At 60.4% G+C, this 5,460-nt stretch overlaps 1 long non-coding RNA gene across 1 annotated transcript; it reads right to left on the bottom strand.

The window, feature by feature from the left end:
- Window positions 1–820: 820 nt before the first annotated feature.
- On the bottom strand, window positions 821–5,327 carry LOC106726274. The gene is made up of 3 exons (XR_001362304.1): window positions 5,131–5,327; window positions 4,947–5,029; window positions 821–1,426 (listed from the first exon to the last, which is right to left on the bottom strand). It is a non-coding gene; the product is annotated as an uncharacterized LOC106726274 (long non-coding RNA).
- Window positions 5,328–5,460: the final 133 nt, after the last annotated feature.

The raw sequence follows: 5,460 nt of genomic DNA, 5'->3' as shown, positions 1-5,460 counted from the left end.
ATTTCAAATGCTTGACAGCTGGGGCCTGGCTTCCGCCAGAGGAGGCTCCTTGCAGCTCACAATGGCGGCCCCGGCCCCGCTCTTGTCTCTCCAGCTGTGAGGGGGGCTTGTTCTGAGGCCTCGGAGAAGCTGCGTCCAGCTGCGGCCCCTCCCCCGCCCCTGCCCCTGCCCCGCTGGCGCTGCATTCTAATCAGTGGCCTCTCAGGCCTCCTGTGGGGCTCACACAGTGCACCCCTCCCTGCACTGAGCACCCCGAGGCCTCCCCTCAGGCAGGGGAGCCAGTGACGTCACTCCAGGTGGGCACTGGGGCTGCCAGGTGGGCACTGGGCCTGGCCAGCCCGTCTGGGTCCCAGCCCCAAGCTCCTCCTGAGGATTGGGCCTCCGGCCAGAGCTGAAGCCCGATGCTGTGCCGCAGAGCAATGCACTGGCTTCCGAGGGAGCCGAAGGGGCTGGCCGGGCGGGGTCCTCACTGCGCTGCCCACACCCCCTGGGCACTGCAGCCGCGGCCTGGGTCTCACCCTGGCATCTCGGGTAGAAGGGCAGCAGCGATGGCTCCTGCGTCTGCACCCAGTGCCAGGTGCCCGTGGCTCCCCCACGGGGTCCTCACGCTCACGGCGCAGGGAAGTGCGGGAGGGGAGCCGGTGGGCGGCTCTTTCTGAGCCTCAGGCGGGTGAGCAGCGGGTGCAGGGCCTGCAGCTCCTTCTGGAGGAGGGAGACGCTCATCGCGTCCCTCAGGTCCGCGGGCCAGCGCCTGCGGTCATCAGCTCTACAACCGAGAAACACAGCTCAGAAACAGGGCTCATCCCTGGGCGAGGCGTGTTCCAATGAAACTTTATTTAGGAAAACACCTCGGGCAGCGCCTGCTGGTCCCAGCGGCCTCGGACCACCTGCATCCAGTTAGCACCTCCTGCCGGGGGCCATTGGCAAACGTCCCCGTTCTCATCTCAGTTTCTAAGGAGCAGAAGCAGGTGCTGCCCCAGCAGCCGCCAGTGGCTCGGAAGGTGGGAAGCAGGGAACAGGAGTCATCTCGGGATTTCAGTTTTGGATCGCCGTGTCACGGAGCGCACACGCTACACTTGCAACCCAGTGGCGTGAGCTGAGCCTCAGCTTTCGGTTTCAGCCTAAACCACTGCCACTGCGCAAGCCCGCCTCGCCTCACTTAGGTCTTCGAACAAACCCAGGAAAGCCGTTGCTAGAACGAAGAGACTCTCGGTGTGTTCTGAGTCCTGCGGGGAGTGGGGGGGGGGAATGCATCCCCGCCTGCCCTTCTGCTTCTAGGGGCCCGTCTGCACCCTAACAGCACCTCAGGGCCACACGCGGCGCTCTCAGGACGAGGACACGTGGTCTCGGGCTCACGCTATGGTGCCCGCTGCAGTCTGGCGGTGAATGAAACGGCTGCTCACTTGTATGCTCCCGAGGGGCCACCCTGCAAAGGAAAAGGAGCTGTGAGTCAGAGCCCCCCACAGAGATGCAGCCTGCAGGGCAGGGAGGGACCAGCACCCCAGACGTGGCCTGGATCACAGGGTTCGCCAGCTGGTCCCCACCCACCCACGGGAGCCAGGGTCTAAAGAACAGGAAAGTAGTTACATAAGTGATGGTGCATTTTTCAAAGAAATACTATTTTTTTATTTAAAACTAGAGGTCCAGTGCACGAAATTCATGCACTGGGGTGGGGGGTCCCCTCAGCTCAGCCTGCACCCTTTCCAATCCGGGACCCCTCGAGAGATGTCCAACTGCCAGTTGAGGCCCAATCCAGGCCTACACCAGCAGTCAGACATCCCTTTCATGATCCAGGACCGCTGGCTCCTAACTGTTCACCTGCCTGCCTGATCGCCCCTAACTGGCCCCCCTGCCAGCTTAATCACTCCTAACCACCTCTGCCTGCCGACCTGATCGCCCCTAACTCCCCGCCCACCGCCGGCCTGCTCACCCTAACTGTACCCCCACCAGCATGGTCACCCTTTACTGGCCCCCCTGCCGGCCTGGTCGCCCCCAATAGCCCCCCTCTGCCAGCCTGGTCTTTTTCCTGATTTCAGAGAGGAAGGGAGAGGGAGAGATAGAAACATCATGATGAGAGAGAATCACTGATTGGCTGCCTCCTGCACACCCCACACTGGGAATCGAGCCTGCAACCAGGGCCTGTGCCCTGACCCGGGATCAAACCCTGACCTCCTGGTTCCTAGGTCAACGCTCAACCACTGAGCCGCCCTTGGGAGCTTTTCCGGGGCCACCTGCTGTGCAGGGTCCTGTCTGGTGCCGTCGATGACGTTGTTTGTCATGAACGGTTTCCAGAGTCCTGGGTGTTGGATGCTCCACACCACGCAGAGGATGTAAAGGGAAAGGCCTGAGGCCGTGGTTACACTGGATTCCCTGGGGCCTCTTGGCTGAGGCATCAGAGCTGGAAATGATCTAAGGCTGGTCGCCGGGCTGGGTCCACATCCCTCCCGCACAGGGACCAGCCGCCTGGTGGACCCTCCCCGCAGCTCAGCCTGCCAGGGCCAGTGCCCACGCCCGCCCTGCCAGGCGGCTCTCCTGCCAGGAGAGGAGAGCCAGAGGCGAAGCTGCCTCTAACAGCGCCCTCCCGGGAGCGACCCGGTCTCTGGTCTGCTTTAGCTGCAGCCCCCTCTGCAGAGACCTGCCCGACACCGGGGCGAGCCAGCTCCCGGCTGTGGCGTGTGGTTATCTGCCTCCCACGCGATGCGCCTGCGGCTGGGTCGCTGCAGAGGAGCAAACAACAAGCCAGAAATACCCTCCTCCGAAAACTGCCCCCACACAGGGTGTGGCAGTCAATTAGCATATTCTCTCCTTATTGGCTGTGGGCGCCACCATCTTTGCAGCCTGCTGCTCAGTCATTTGGTTGTCCCTCACTAACCCCCCTGCCAGCCTGGTCGCCCCATGCAGCCTGTTCAGTCGTCCGTCGGGTTGTTTCAGATGTGACAGCCCCCGGCTCTTTACGTAGAGATGATGGTTATGGAGTCTTTCTACTAATGAGAAACGTGTCTATGGTGGAAAGCTGCGTAAGATGTTCGGGTTGGGACTGTGCACACCCTGAGCACCGGTGTGGGAGCTGCCACTCACGAGGGGACACGGGCACAGGTGTGGGAGCTCCCACTCACGAGGGGACACGAGCCTGTTCAGTCGTCCGTCGGGTTGTTTCAGATGTGACAGCCCCCGGCTCTTTACGTAGACATGATGGTTATGGAGTCTTTCTACTAATGAGAAACGTGTCTACGGTGGAAAGCTGCGTAAGACGTTCGGGTTGGGACTGTGCACACCCTGAGCACAGGTGTGGGAGCTCCCACTCACGAGGGGACACGGGCACAGGTGTGGGAGCTCCCACTCACGAGGGGACACAGGCACAGGTTGTCAGCGTTTTGAAAATCCTTCCTACACACAATAGAAAAGCAAAAGGCGATTGAGCAAATAATCACCAATTTAATACGTAAACCTTTAAAACTTCCATCAATCAAAACCTAACTAAGATAAGTCTACAGAGAGAAGAGCTGTAACATCGGCGACAGAGAGCTAATATCCCTAATATATCTAATTCTTACATTCATTTTAAAAGACACAAGTTTAATGAGGAGACTGGTGAGATAGAGGCATTTATAAAAAAAGGAGGCAAGGAGCCCTGGCTGGGGTGGCTCGGTGACTGGGTGTCGGCCGGAGCACCGAAGGTCTCAGTCCCAATCCCGTCCAGGGCGCTTACCTGGATGGCGGGTCCATCCCAGGCCCAGGTGATGTGTCTCTATGGAAACTGCCCTGTTTTTAACAACTGAAACCTCCCCTCCCCTTAGAACTCGTTTAGGGTGTGGCAGTCAATTAGCATATTCTCTCCTTATTGGCTGTGGGCGCCACCATCTTTGCAGCCTGCTGCTCAGTCATTTGGTTGTCCCTCACTAACCCCCCTGCCAGCCTGGTCGCCCCATGCAGCCTGTTCAGTCGTCCGTCGGGTTGTTTCAGATGTGACAGCCCCCGGCTCTTTACGTAGAGATGATGGTTATGGAGTCTTTCTACTAATGAGAAACGTGTCTATGGTGGAAAGCTGCGTAAGATGTTCGGGTTGGGACTGTGCACACCCTGAGCACCGGTGTGGGAGCTGCCACTCACGAGGGGACACGGGCACAGGTGTGGGAGCTCCCACTCACGAGGGGACACGGGCACAGGTGTGGGAGCTCCCACTCACGAGGGGACACGGGCACAGGTGTGGGAGCTCCCACTCACGAGGGGACACGGGCACAGGTGTGGGAGCTCCCACTCACGAGGGGACACGGGCACAGGTGTGGGAGCTCCCACTCACGAGGGGACACGGGCACAGGTGTGGGAGCTCCCACTCACGAGGGGACACGGGCACAGGTGTGGGAGCTCCCACTCACGAGGGGACACGGGCACAGGTGTGGGAGCTCCCACTCACGAGGGGACACGGGCACAGGTGTGGGAGCTCCCACTCACGAGGGGACACGGGCACAGGTGTGGGAGCTCCCACTCACGAGGGGACACGGGCACAGGTGTGGGAGCTCCCACTCACGAGGGGACACGGGCACAGGTGTGGGAGCTCCCACTCACGAGGGGACACGGGCACAGGTGTGGGGGACGCCACTCACGAGGGGACACGGGCACAGGTGTGGGGGACGCCACTCACGAGGGGACACGGGCACAGGTGTGGGGGACGCCACTCACGAGGGGACACGGGCACAGGTGTGGGGGACGCCACTCACGAGGGGACACGGGCACAGGTGTGGGGGACGCCACTCACGAGGGGACACGGGCACAGGTGTGGGGGACGCCACTCACGAGGGGACACGGGCACAGGTGTGGGGGACGCCACTCACGAGGGGACACGGGCACAGGTGTGGGAGCTGCCACTCACGAAGGGACACGGGCACAGGTGTGGGAGCTCCCACTCACCAGGGGACACGGGCACAGGTGTGGGGAACGCCACTCACCAGGGCAGAGGCTCGGAGGAGAGGACTCTGCTCCGCCCGGTTAGACGAGTGGAAGGAGGTGATGTGTTTCTATCGCCACAATTCTTGAAAAATGTTGGACACATGGTTAGAATTTTTAAAATAGAAATTATAAGTTAAAAAAAAACAAAACGAATGAGGTAGGAATTATCAACGAGGCAGGAACCTCCAGATCCAAGTCGGAAGCAACCCAGCACCTTCCTTCTCTTCAACGGGAAGCCCTTCCGTCAGCTGAGCTTATCGGTTAAGGTCTCTCCATGGACCATTGGTCTCCCCGCATGACCTCCGGAGGGAGGTCCCGGAACTACCTGCCCAGAGGTCACTGTTGGGGCGAATGCTGCTCCCAGGACGCTCACCTCTCCACTCCCTGGACTCCTCCTTAATCCAGATGAAACCCCAAGGTTACAAGGCAGATACTGCAAGTTCTTAGCTGTTCCTCTTGGTCCCGCCCAGCTGTGTAGGGACCCATCATGGACCACCTCTCCACCCCCTCCTG

The sequence above is a fragment of the Myotis brandtii genome, unplaced genomic scaffold (genome assembly GCF_000412655.1).
Source record: "Myotis brandtii unplaced genomic scaffold, ASM41265v1 scaffold247, whole genome shotgun sequence".
Taxonomy (NCBI): domain Eukaryota; kingdom Metazoa; phylum Chordata; class Mammalia; order Chiroptera; family Vespertilionidae; genus Myotis; species Myotis brandtii.
The sequence above is the reverse complement of the archived record's forward strand: the minus strand, read 5'-3'. Positions and strand labels throughout refer to the sequence as shown.